This window comes from Palaemon carinicauda, chromosome 22 (genome assembly GCF_036898095.1).
Source record: "Palaemon carinicauda isolate YSFRI2023 chromosome 22, ASM3689809v2, whole genome shotgun sequence".
Lineage (NCBI taxonomy): Eukaryota > Metazoa > Arthropoda > Malacostraca > Decapoda > Palaemonidae > Palaemon > Palaemon carinicauda.
Genome location: NC_090746.1, coordinates 19,090,215 through 19,105,214, shown reverse-complemented (window position 1 = coordinate 19,105,214; position 15,000 = coordinate 19,090,215). Strand labels below are relative to the sequence as shown.

Here is a 15,000-nt window from a genome sequence, read left to right as displayed (position 1 = left end):
CTAGTTGGAAAAGCAGGATGTTATATGCCCAGGGGCTCCAAGAGGGAAAATAGCTCAGCGAGGAAAGGAAACAAGGAAAAAATTGAATATTTTAAGAACAGTAACATTAACATAAATATTTTCTAAATAAACTATAAAAACTTTAACAAAACGGGAGGAAGAAAAATTAGATGGTGTGCCCGAGTGTACCCTCAAGCAAGTGAACTCTAACCCAAGACAGTGAAAGGCCATGGTACAGAGGCTATGGCACTACCCAAGACTAAAGAACAATTGTTTGATTTTGGAGGGTCCTTCTCCTAGAAGAGCTGCTTACCATAGCTAAAGAGTCTCTTCTACTCTTGCCAAGAGGAAAGTGACCACTCAACAATTACAGTGCAGTAGTTAACCCCTTGAGAGGAAAACTGCTTGGTAACCTCAGTGTTATCAGGTGTATGAGGACAGAGGAGAATACGTAAAGAATAGGCCAGACTATTCGGTGTATGTGTAGGGTGTATGTGTAGGCAAAGGGAAAATTTACCGTAACCAGAGAGAAGGGTCCAATGTAGTACTGTATGGCCAGTCAAAGACCTCATAACTCCAGCGGTAGTATCTCAACGGGTGGCTGGTGCCCTGGCCAACCTATTACCTACTAGTTTAGCTAGTAAAAATAATAATAATAATAATTCGTCACAAAATTAGTTAAGCTTATCTGTATACTGGGTTCACAATCATTATGGCAATGAAAAATAATTTTGTCTCAATACATTTTATATTGAAATGGCGGACAAGTGTTAATCCTGGTTTAATATTTTTTGTACATTTCGATTCTGGAATTTGAATTCTTTTGGGGAGGTTATTGGGCTTACTTGGTTGGCCTTCGTATGATTTGGTCTTCTAAAAAGTTTTTATCTAGTGGTGCGAGGTTGCTGTAGGCAGCTAAATGTTAGCCATCGCCCATCGACCGCCGGTGGGAAGTCGTGATCGTTAGTTCACATCTTTTTCTCTTGCTTGAAGAAAAATCCAAGCACCAGCCTCTTGTGTTCTCTACCCGTTTCCTGTTTGATAAAATTTCTTGACTTAGGTGTGTCGTTTTCCATGTTTCTTGGCTTTATGTCGATTTAACACACACACACACACACACACACACACACACACACACACACACACACACACACACACACACACACACAGAGTTCAGTCAACAATGTTCATGTAGATTATACAGTTAGTGTGACTACAGTATTAGTTTAGTTTGTGTAGCCTGATGTTGAAATATTGTAGTGCCCTGTATATTTTGTCATGAAAAAAAAAATATTGAAGATCCCTGTATATATTAATACAGAATGCGTTCTTCACATTTTTTGTAGCTGACTGGTTATACTTGCTAATCCGTCGACTTCACTTTAGTAAAATAAATCAAAAGAAGGCTGTAGCAGAGCGTGGTTTCGATCCACGGACCTCTGGGTTATGGGCCCAGCACGCTTCCACTGCGCCACTCTGCTGCGTGAGGGAGGGGTGTCAAAAAACTTTGACACTGATAAGGGCTGTTCCTGTTGCCCCTGAAAAAAATTTACATCAATGTGAAATTGATTATTTTGAAATGGCACATTATCATTTCGTCTTAAATTGACGCTTCAGACGAATGCACGCTCCTGTTGAGAGATAGATAGAGTATCTGATAAGAGCGGATGTTTACTTGTCTAGAAGTGGGCGTTCGTCCTTGAGTTTAGATGTTTTAAGAAGTCAGGTGGACAGAGAACGTTAAAATTCCATCTTTTGTATACATGTTGCGTTTTTTGTGAATACATCATGAATTAACTTCGACATTAAGTCACAAGATTAATTTTTTTGAATTTCTATTTCGAAGAAAGTAACATCTTTCTTTAAAAAGATGTCTATTGTTATATGCTCCGTTTTAGCATCATGGCTTCTCCCATATAAAAAGAAGGCAACGAAATAAAATAGAAATGAATGGCTTTTTGGTAAATCGATGACATTTTTAGAAGGAATAGTGTTCATATGGGTGTGTTATTGAATAAAAAAGAAATATAGCAATAAATAATAACGGTTATGAGAGAAAGTAGAGGCTACACGAAGAAATGAGAATAAACCTCTGAAAATTTTGATACGTTATGAGAAAGGAAATGTGATATTACAGGAAAGTTTCCGGAAGGATGATGGCACTAGGCAGTGACACCAGGAAAGTGGCTTTGGTTACAACATGAAAATGCATGGAGAGAATATAAAATATGGAGGAAGAAAATTGAATGCTATGAGCAAAAACTTCGGGAAGCGTCAACAGACATGAATAAATTATATCGTTTTATGGGAAATGTGACTGAAAAAAGCCTCCCAGTTGGGTTATAGTGGCCAAGAATTAGCTGGTAACTTAGTATAATTTTTTAAAATCAAAATGGAAATTATAATTGGATCTTTCGTTTGAATTTCCAATCACATTCGTTCTGAATCATATACATAAATAAGAGTAACGAAATTTAATCTAAAGGGATGTATATGACATAATTTCGTGGTTCCTTCGGTGCGGTTGAGCTCTTTTGTGTATTATGTGGCGTGACCAGTAAAGCACTCTTCAAAGGAAAAGAAAGAAAAAAACGGTAAAATAAAAGTAGCCTACTTTAGGGATAATACCGCTGAATGAAAGTCATTACGACGTTGGTGATATAACATGTGGTCCCCATAACACTGAATAAAAGTTTCTTCCCCCGAATCGTAAGATGTGCTACATTATCAAGCCATTTATAGAGTTTGATAACACTAAATAAAACTGTAACATTGACCGATTCCGTACTACTGATTTAAATGACATGAATGTCAAATGATGCTGGAGCAGATGTAATGATGAGGGTGAGAAAGCAGCTGATACATATTGACAAAAACCAAAAACCGATTAATGGCGTGTGTCTCCAAGAAGATTTAAGTATTTGAAGAGAGATGCAGGTGCAAATGTCCATGAATAGATATGACAATATTCGGTTTGACATTGGGAATGGCTGTGGCCTAAGAACGTGAGTGAATTGTCGCAGTAAAGCATTTTTAGAAGAGGATATAAAATATTTTACTGTGGGATTGATGAAATCACGGTTGAGATACTGCTGAAATCTAGGTTTATGGAAGGTTGTAAGTAGGGAAATTGTTCCTGTTAACTATTTTATCATTATTATAATTGTTTTTCATAAAAAACGTTTGTTTTTACAAAACCAAAATCCACATAAAAGAGCAGACTTACCGTGATGTAGAAATGAAATATATAGACAAGTTAAATGTAGAAAGGTGGAAGTTGGTGGATTACTGAACGAGAGTTAGATGGACGAAAGTTGGAAATAGTGTTATTCTATATTGTGGTTTTCTATAAGCCAACAACAATAAAAATAGTAGGCTACAAGACCTCCTGGCATAATAGTGAAAAGACTTGTAAAACGTGTCGGACTTGTCACCCATATATCCCTAGAATATAAAGAGTAGCCCCCTGCATTTCGGGGTTCACTTGCATTCCATTCTTAATCCTAAGCATTTCAACCAAGCTTAATCTGAGCTAACTTGTGAATGTATCCCCTGATACCACCCATGTCCCTATTCACAGACAGGTTTCAATATAACGACCATCCTTGGCGGTCTGCAGACTTAATTATTATTATTATTATTATTATCGCTTGCTAAGCTACAACCCTAGTTAGAAAAACAGGATGCTATGTGCCCAGGGGCTTCAACAGGGAAAATAGCCCAGAGGGGAAAGGAAACAAAAAAAATGAAATATTTTAAGAATAATAACAACATTAAAAGAAATGTATTTGTTTCGATACATTATGTTTGCCCAATTGTATTAGGCCATTTCGTAAACTTTGTTTCGAACTGTCAAGTTCAGGTTATTCTCTCTCTCTCTCTCTCTCTCTCTCTCTCTCTCTCTCTCTCTCTAAAATCTTTTAGATATCCCTATGTGTACGTACATACTTATGTTTGATCAAATACTTAATTGCAGATATTTATCGGCAAATTTATTTACAACAATGTTTGTCAAAATTATCGAAGCCCGGCCTGTTTTTATTCCCGTTTTCTTTATAAGAATACAATTTTCTTTAATTGGAATTGATTTCAGCACTAAAGAATCTATAAGGAGCTCCTATTTTTCTCTGAAATATTAATTGCAGTAAGAAGGTTAATAACTAAACATCTATTATCGACTTTTGTTTTTTCTTTCAGCATATTGGATAATACTGCGTTTTTGAAAATCAAATATTTATTTGCTTTGAAGAATTGAATAGCCATTGAAACCAGAAATAATTGTAAACAACGAAGATACTTCTTTGACGGGTATTCCCCCTCGGCCCTCAAGTCTTGGCAGATGGGTGACTTACATCACATCCAAATGTATTGGTTCATCACCAACATTTTCGTTATGTGAATGCATTTAAATCATATGGCATAGGTGTATATAATTCTACATATTGTTAGCACTTTCTTACTCGTATTTTTAAGTTCCTTTTAGAAGAATTTAAAGATGCGGTACTTTGGATTAAACTAATTTTGATGAACAAATAAGTGAGTTGAGACACAAGCTCATTACAGCATTTGAAAAAATTATATTTTAAGATATAATGCCTTATAGATTACTATATCTTTGTACTTGATTGCCTCCCGTGATGAACTGTTAAGTGTACTTATTACCTAAACCCTTTGTGTCTCCCGATTGGAGAATGTGATGTGATAAGTAATTGCCATAGGTTGAAGATATTAAATAAGTTTACAATCAGGACCAACCTAAAAAATTGTGTACTTGTGTTTGTGTACTTGTAATCTACGATGGCTGCCAGTGTAAACAAAATCCATGATTCCAACACAGGCCATGTGATTACCTGTGCTGCCTGTAGCTTGAGTGATGACATGACACACTCCATCCAGTGTGGTGAGTGTAAGGAATGGATTCACTACTACTGTTCAAAATTGCCCTTATACAACCTAATATGTGTCCTGAAAACCACCAGGAAATATACCTGTGAGAAGTGTTATGTGTCCAAGTACCTAGATGAAGATTGGGAAAAGGTAGCACAGGAAGCACAAAAGGCAATAGATGAGCAGGCAAGCTCCAGGGGGACTTTATTACAATCAACCCTGCAAGGGAACCATGAGGTTACAGCTGATGCCATGTGGTCCCAGATCCCACCATCCCGCCAAACTGGAGCCATGACCCTGGGTGACACCCCAGAGAACCTGGACCTCAGTCAAACTCAACGGTCACAGGAGCAGCCTGGCCCCACACATTCTAGGGACCCCATTACACCTGTAAGTACTGCAGTAGCCAACCTAGAAAATGTACAATCACACCCACCCAGCATGACTGTACCCCGTCCATCTACCACATCCGCCCCACGTGTATGTAGGTACTACAGACGAGGATACTGCAAATTTGGTGCAAGTGGGAAGGGCTGCAGCTATGGCCACCCTAAACCATGCCAAAAATATGTGAGTCATGGTTTTAGAGATGAGAGGGGTTGCACCCTAGGTAGGAACTGCCCCAGCTATCATCCTGTTCTCTGTAGAAATTCAGTGCAGAAAAGAGAATGTTTTAGGGAGAGGTGCAAGCTTACCCATATAAAGGGAACAAAAAGGCAGCAAGCAAGGATCCAGAGCCCTGCCGAAATTGAACAACCCTCCAGATCAGCAAGCACATCGAACCCTTCTCCTCCACCACAAGAGCCCCACAAAAGCAATTTTTTAGAAATGTTCATGGAGATGAAAGCTTACATGGCAAACATGAACAAAGTTGTAGAGGCTCAGGGACTTGTATTGCAGAACTTCATGAGGCAAACACCCCAGCAAAATCAACTACCACAAGTACTCCCAGCAGATGTGTCGCCCATGACCCCAACCTGGGCTTGGCCCAGAGTCGGGGCACTACATTAGAAAAATTCCTCGTGGGCAATATTCGGGGTCTATACCCCAAGGCAGCTCAAAGCAAGATATCATTCATAAGAGAGCTGGCCTGGGAGGAGGACTTTCTGTTCATTGCCCTCACTGAAACCCACCTATCTGAAGGAATAAAGGAGCCTGAAATACACATCAGAAACTACACCTCCTTCCGGACAGATAGGAAAGGAAGAACACATGGCGGCACAATCATTTACTTGAGGGATGACATTGCTCCAAACTCAATACCCCTCTTGTCATACTCAGACGGCCAAATTGAACTGCAAGCCATACAAATCCAGCAACATAATATGATGATTATCAACTGCTACCGTCCACCTGGCAGCTGTTCTAGAAACTTCAGTAATGCCATGGAAGCTCTCAGTCGCCTACTAGACTCCCTGCCAGTTCCTACACCTGACGTCATCCTCACTGGAGACTTCAACTTTCCCTTCCTGAAGTGGCCCAAAGGAACCCAAACTGGGAGCACCCTCGCTGATAAGTCTCAAGCCGAACTGCTCCTGTCCATTACGAACTCCTCCTTTCTCATTCAGATGGTGTCCATACCAACCAGGGGAAACAATGTACTTGACCTATTTTTCACCAACAACAGTGATGCAATTAACTACGTCTCAGCTGAAAGGACCATCTTCTCTGACCATAATCTCCTCAAGATACACACTACGTACAACAAATCACATTCCCCTGAAATGGCTACACCAACAGAGAAGAACCCTTTCTCCAAACTAAACTTTTTCAGCAGCCAAGTGAATTGGGATCTCCTAAATGCCCAACTACAGTGCACTGACTGGGAGTCAGAACTCCATGTTGGCAACCCTGAGGTGATGCTGAATGACTTTCTAAAAACCATACTCAGTGCCTGTGAAGGTAATGTGCCAACAAGAAAACTGCCAGCCACCAGAAGTAGTCACATACCAAGGGACAGAAAAGTGCTTATGAGGCGACGGGCGAACTTAAATAGACAAATGCAAACAACAAAGAGTGACACCCGGAAATACTCTCTGCAAGCTAAGATCTCGCATATAGAAAATGAACTCAAGGATTCACACGAGAAGCAACGTGACTGGGAAGAAACGCAGGCAGTGTGCAACATCAAGGCCAACCCTAAATTTTTCTTTAAGTACTGCAAGAAATTCTCGAAAACGCAAGTCAAGGTTGGACCACTTCAGGCAGGAAATGGGATGATGTCAAACACCCCTGAGGAAACATGCCAAATTCTCTCCCAGCAGTATACCAGAGTCTTCTCGCATCCTACACCTGCCAAGATCGTTCTCGAACCTGCTGAGTTCTTTAAGGTGCACACCCAACATCACTTGACTCTTGTGAACATCCGTTTCACCATAACTGATGTACAGGAAGCGATCAGTGAACTAAAAATCAACTCTGCTGCTGGACCAGATGGTGTGCCATCCATACTTTTACTTAGATGCAAGGAAGCTCTGGCGCTCCCTCTCTACAAATTCTGGCGCTGCTCCCTGGACACTGGCATTATACCATCAATATTAAAAGAGGCCATCATCTCCCCAATCCACAAAGGGGGAGATAGAAGCCAGGCCAAAAACTACAGACCAGTGGCCCTCACCTCCCACCTTATCAAAGTATTTGAGAAAATATTAAGAAACAAGATCATTATCCACCTTGAAGAAAACAGCTTGATGAGTAACTCTCAGCATGGCTTTCGTAAAGGAAGGTCTTGTGTCTCCAACCTCTTGGCCCACTATGAGTGGCTGCTCCAGGGCCTTGCTGAAGGCAAAAATGTAGACGTGGTCTACTTAGACTTTGCTAAGGCCTTCGACCGAGTGGACCACGGCATCCTTCTCCACAAGGTGAGGGCCATGGGGATAGCAGGGAAGCTGGGTGTGTGGCTGCACAGCTTCCTTACCAACAGGACTCAGGCAGTAGCTGTTGACGGCCACAAGTCACAGCCTGAGAAAGTCAGCAGTGGAGTCCCCCAAGGCTCTGTTCTTGGCCCCCTACTCTTCCTGGTCCTGATGGCCGACATTGAAAAGACAGTCACGGGCTCCTTCCTGCCCTCCTTTGCTGACGACACTACCCTAAGCCACAGGATCAGTACGTCTGATGATGTTGTCCAGCTGCAGGCAAACATCCAGAGGGTCTTCCACTGGGCTGACACAAACAACATGCAATTCAATGAGGATAAATTTGAAATAATGAGACTGGGGCCCAATACTGAACTCATCCACTCCACCGAGTTACTTACAAAAACACAGCACCCAATCCCACCAAGCAATGCAGTCAAGTGCCTTGGCGTCCTCATGGACAATGATGCCACCTTCCAGCAGCACATCAAGGACACCGCCACTAGGGCCAGGCGCATGGTTGGCTGGGTTCTGCGTACCTTCCATTCAAGGGAGCTAGAGGTCATGCTGACACTGTGGAAGACCCTCATACAGCCAATCCTTGACTACTGCAGCCAGCTGTGGTCTCCCCATAAACAGGGGGATATACAGGAGCTAGAGTCAGTCCAGAGGAGTTTCACAAGATCAATTAAAGGAATGAGGGAGCTCAACTATTGGCAGCGCCTGCAAAAGCTGGGACTCTACTCTCAACAGAGAAGAAGAGAGAGATATAGAATAATATACACCTGGAAAATCTTGGAGAGGCAGGTGCCTAACCCTACCCCTGACTTACTGAGGGCACGTGAAAGTGAGCGTTCTGGGCGCTCATGTGTAAGACAAAGCCTCTCCTCCAGGACACCAGGAAGGATAAAAACCCTCCTTGCCTCCAGCCTCACCCACAACGGCCCCAGACTGTTTAACCCTGGATAGGTACGGTCCTCGGACACCCCTTTAAGGGTATACTCGGACGCGAACGACCCCGACGCCAAAAAAAATTCTTGAAAAATCAGTTTTTGCAGTAACCTCCTTTTTTCTTTTGCCAAAAAAAACTTCAATGAATGCTTAAAACAACTGTAAAGATAAATACTACTCATCTGCAGAAAAACTATTTATTATAAATATTTTAAAAAATTAAGTAGAAAAAAAAAAAGACCTGACATAAAAATTCATAAAAAAAAAGTTTATACATATATACACAAATCCTTTTAGGAATTGATTCTTGAATGTTTAGGACACATCTTGATGTATTTTGGATGAAGTCAGACCCATGGAGGTGAAGATCTGAAATGAGAAAAAAAGGGTAACTTTTTTTGGCCAAAAAAAATTGTCCAAATTTCATGAATTTTTTTGGGTACCCAAATGAAATAGGAAGTGGCTAATTTTTTTAGGGAATAAACATATGTTATCCTAAAATAGAAATATGTAAAAAAATCTTCATTATTTTGTAAATTACATTTATATCAGGGGCCATATCTAAAGGTAATTTTTTGAGTACTTGGAAATTTCGTAAAAAAATACATATATTTAATATATAATATGATATTTATGCAGGTAAAAATATACCAAAATATCACAAATTCTATAGGGAACAAGAATATATATAGATAGGGCAGCTTACGCTTCGGATATGTCCACAAAATGGCCGCCAACCACACTGACTCAGACTCCCTAATCTGCCACTTGAAATGTAGGAAGGGTATGTCAATTTCAAGGTGTTATTTACTAATTTAATTATTATTGGATATGCATAAAATTGTATGGTGGGTTGCTGGATAATTGTCGATTATTTTACGACTATAAAATTAAAATTCTGACCCAAAAAAATTTTTTTGAAGGGAAATAAAATCGAAAAAAAAAAATGTAAAACAATATTTTAGCTAAAAAAATTTGATGATATTCAATCAAAAAAAAAGTAAACAAAATTTTCCGACAAATAAACATCTAGAGGAATCATTACTCTGTGATAGTTCCTTAGTACGTAGTAATTTTGAAAGAATTGGGAAAAAACGAAAAAATGGCAATCACCGGAAAATCGAACACATACCTATATATACGCCATATCTGGCTAAAAAAAAGATAGGCATGGGTAGCCAGATCATCTAGAAACACTTTCCAACACTATAAAAATATAAGTTTTGTGACACTACTTGCCAATTCCTTACGGTAACATGACTAAGCAAAAAAATGCAAAACAAATAAAAAGGGGCACTCGTGGAAAAATGGCCATTCTAATATACGGCATTTCAGAAAAAAAAAATTTCAGCCACGTGCTAGGCAAACCATCAAGGCATATTTTCCGACAAATAAACATATAAATGAAATATTACTCTGTGATAGTTCCTTAGTACGTAGTAATTTTGAAAGAAATGGGAAAAAACGAAAAAATGGCAATCACAGGAAAATCGAACACATACTTATATATATGCCATATCTGGCTAAAAAAAAAATAGGCATGGGTAGCCAGATCATCTAGAAACACTTTCCAACACTATAAAAATATAAGTTTTGCGACACTACTTGCCAATTCCTTACGGTAACATGACTAAGCAAAAAAATGCAAAACAAATAAAAAGGGTCACTCGCGGAAAAATGCCCAACATTCTAATATACGGCATCTCAGATAAAAAAAAAAGACATGCACGTGTTAGCCCAACCATCAAGGCACACTTTCTAACACATAAACATGAAAAAAAAATCAATAATATACGGCAATTCCTTACTACGTAGTAAATTTTTACAAATATTGAAAAAAAAAACAGAAATTGGCAACCGCAGTTAAATACCCAATATACCAATAACTACGTCGTATCTGACAAAAACAAAATCACGCATGGGTAGCCAGATCATCTAGACACACTTTCCAACATTAAAAAAGCAAAAGTTTTACGACACTATTTCGCAATATCTTACGGAAAAATGACTTGGCAAAAAAATTAAAAAAAATTAAAAAGGGACACTCGCGGTAAAATGCCCGACATTCTAATATACGACATCTCAGATAAAAAAAAAGACATGCACGTGTTAGCCCAACCATCAAGGCACACTTTCTAACACATAAACATGAAAAAAAAATGAATAATATACGGCAATTCCTTACTACGTAGTAATTTTTACAAATATTGAAAAAAAAACAGAAATTGGTAACCGCAGTTAAATACCCAATATACCAATAACTACGTCGTATCTGACAAAAACAAAGTCATGCATGGGTAGCCAGATCATCTAGACACACTTTCCAACACTAAACAAGCAAAAGTTTTACGACACTATTTGGCAATATCTTACGGAAAAATGACTTGGCAAAAAAATGAAAAAAAATGAAAAAGGGGCACTCGCGGTAAAATGGTCCTCGTGGTGATGAACGACATTTTAACTAAAAAAAAAAAACATGCACATGGTAGCCAAACAATCCACCAAGACTTTCCACAACTGATAACCTATACAAGTTGCACCATTCTACGACAATTTCATAATACGTAATAACTTTGATAATTATGCAAACTACCTCAGAAGGGTAAACTCGGACGCGAACGACCCCGACGCGTCTCAGAAATCGGGGAAGGAGTACAGCTACAGCAATGCACATCTGGACACTACTAGAGCGTGTAGGGGAGACACCTCCTGCAGGTCGATCACCCACAAATTCAGTCACAGGGGTGAGTCACGTGAGAAAAACCTGTTTTTTTTTGACGCTCGGGGTCGCAAACGACCCACCGTACCTATCCAGGGTTAATACACTGCCGAGAAATGTCAGAGACACCACAGGCTGCTCGGTCGTCAAATTCAAGAAAGCACTTGACACCTTCCTGCAGACGCTGCCAGATGAGCCTCCTGTGCCAGGTTACACAGCGTGCTGCAGGGCAGCCTCAAACTCTGTGCCAGACCAGATCACCCTCATGAAGAAGGACTCATGGACTGGCGTCAGCGGTGGACCACCACAGCTGTGAGGAAGACCCTCTAAATTCGACCAAGTATACCAAGTAAGTAAGTATTGTATTATCGTTATTTTAATGAAACACTGATCTATCTTCCTCTAATGATTCATATATTGGTAATGTTTCCCGTATTGCTCCCTGGAAGAAGGAATTATTCATGTCAGTCATTTACTCATCCAAAGATGAAAAAATTCTCTCTCTCTCTCTCTCTCTCTGAAAATTTCTCTCTCTCTCTCTCTCTCTCTCTCTCTCTCTCTCTCTCTCTCTCTCTCTCTCTCTCTCTCTCTCTCTCTCTCTCTCTCTCTCTGTATATATGTATATATGTATGTATCTATCTATCTATCTATCTATCTCCTATAACCATGTTAAAATCTGAAAGAATAATGTCGGCTTCACCTTCTAAATGTAGTATTTCGAGTCTTAAGTGTTTATATATGTGTGTGTGTGTGTGTGTGGATGCATATATATTTATATATACATACATATATATATACTGTGTGTGTATATATATATATATATATATATATATAATATATATATATATATATATATATATATATATATACATACATACATACATGCATATATATATGTATATATAAGTATATATATCATGGTAGGCATTTAATTTAGTTTTCCAGTAGTAGGCCTAAGGGTATGGTGTGCTTTTTACTACTAATTCTGTAATATCAAACTTTATGTAATAATACTCTTAGTTTGAATACCACAAAGTTGTGCACGCTTGGAAATAGTGAACATCACCCAAACCTGACCAAGAAGCAGTAATTTGAATGTAGCTTTATATATTCATTAATTATAAAAATGTATTTAGTATATATGTCATATTAAGAAATGTTTGATGAAAGTCTTAATTCGTACTGTGGCTGAAAGAGAGGAAAAAGATGGTAAGATACATTGTTCGGATTCATAGAGAAAGCTCAAATTGAACCATTTTAAACGAGACCATCATTTCTAAAAGCGATGGGTAAAATCTAGCATATAGGTCTAACGTGAATAAATAGAATTAAGAAAATTAACACCCAAGAATAAAAAAGTTCTTTTAGGGTCAAGATTGGTGAATCGATTCCTATTATCTCCAAGATGAGTTGGAAGTAACATTAACAAAGTTACATTTCCAACGATTGGAATTTAGGGTTTGATAGATGCGATAGAGAAGTAAGTAAAAACTAACTTGGAAGCATTGTGCTGCATATCATGGAAAGGCGCCTAATGTTGTCCTTGCTACATAAGTGTTGATAAAAAGCAGCTTTTCAAGACTGGAACTGATTGAAAAGTTGCACGTTTCGAGCAAAAGATGAAAAATGTAGATGGATAGATCATAGGTAATCCATAAACGGTAGATAACACGAGGAAAAGAGGAAGTGAAATGTTAGAACCTTGAGGACCGCGACTAGAAATGTGAGAGATTGCAGTAGTAACACCTTCAACATACCCAAAAAGTGGGATTAAGTAAAAGGCTGGAAATTAGTTTGTCTAAAGAATAAAGCAATATGCAGGAAGTATAGCTAACAAAGTCTGGTACCAGACTGTTTCTAATGACCTGCTAATGTTAAAAGCAATGCTACTAGATTTTTTAGTTTCCCCATAGGATAGGGATAACAACTATACTATAAGATGGTTAAAATATAACTAGTAGTATAATGCAGAAGTCATCGTCATCTGTCTTTACTAGCTAATCCACTGCAGAACAAAGGCCTCAGACATGTCCTTCCACTCGTGTTTGCTTATGGTCTTTTTAAACCAGTTTATACTCAAATTTTCTTAGTTCGTCAATCCATCGTCTTCTTTTGCTTCCCGTGCTTATTTTGCAATTTTTAGGGACCCTCTGTTATTCTTGGTGTCCATCTATTATCTGTTATTTTCATTATATTTCCTGCCCATGCAGGAGTACAAGGGGTTAATGAAAAATTCAGATTGTTCGTGGAAGTATGTATGGGGGCTGATTAAACGGTTGAATGATGGAAATTAGTTTGCCCTTGAAATGATTGTAGCATAAAAGTGAAAGCATGTAGAAGTTCTGATGAGCGGAAATATTCCGTGGAATGGGTGAGAGAAATAATAGTTCTGTTGTATAAAGAGAAAGTCGTGTGGTGTTATAAGTTTATTTAGTATAAACCGGGGCTTTGGTAGGATTTCAGTTGAGAAAGTAGAACAAATAACAGGGATATTGGCGGGCGAAGAACTTTGTATGTTTAGACAAGTAAAATTATTTGTAAATTAAGTGTTTGTTATTAAGGAATTGTATAAGAATTAAGGGGAAATTAAAAAAAATGTTTGTGGCGCACATAATTTGAGGGAGAAAGTAATAATGGAATTGAAACTTAAAAGTTAATTGAACGATTATAGATGATATATGGTGTAGAAGATGATTAGGCATGTGATAAAAAGTATTTAGGTGTAAAATTAAAATAAGTGTTGAAATACATAGTGAGGAGACTGAATAGTTTGGTGTAAAAGTGGGTTTTGGGTGTGAGTTACATCTTCATGACTTCGATATTTTATTAATGTACTGATGAAGAAAGCCAATAAAAGGACAGTGGATGTTGGTGCAGATGTTTGTAATAAGGAAAGGAGTCCTGCTTAAAGTCGAATTTACCTATAGGCTCAACAGGCTGAAGTCAAAGTTCTCAAAATTTAGGGTCTTTCAGCCAAAGTGTACAATAATGGCTAATTTGAAAAAGGGTAAATACTTCAGTTTTTCAGTATATTTAACATACAGTTCAGTTGACTCTAATTATTAGCCTATATATGTATCACATGAAGACAGTTTACAAAGTCAGATATATTTAACTTTCCCATAGTTGAAATTTACTCGATAATTGGTTGATTATCTCACTACTGAGTTTGAAATTAGCTTTAGAAAATGCATGGCTCACCCAACCTTAAAACAATGTCAACAGGGCACTAAGGGACAACGATGTTCATTACAAAATGTTCATCTAAAGTGTCAAATTTGGTGAACCGTTGGGCTCTTGATTGCTGTCGCGATGCAGCAGACTTTTTCTTTTTTAGTTCTTAATTTTCTTTTTAAAATTATTTGCAAGCTCTTTAGAGAATTGGGCAATCCTAACATTATTTTCATAAGCACCCAAACGTTTGGTAGGCACTAGATGGAAAATTAGTGCAAAAGCAACCGAAGATATTTGTGATAATTGCAGCGATATTACTGGGGCCTTTAATCACTTGTACTTTTAATTTTAACAAAAAGTGTAATAGCTACCTTGAGTTAAAAATATAGGTAGTAGGTTGGTCAGGGCACCAGC

General features: G+C 38.4%; 1 non-coding gene across 1 annotated transcript; it reads right to left on the bottom strand.

The window, feature by feature from the left end:
* Window positions 1–1,409: 1,409 nt before the first annotated feature.
* TRNAM-CAU (transfer RNA methionine (anticodon CAU)) lies at window positions 1,410–1,481 on the bottom strand. Its single transcript has one exon. It is a non-coding gene; the product is annotated as a tRNA-Met (tRNA).
* Between the last annotated feature and the right edge of the window lie 13,519 nt (window positions 1,482–15,000).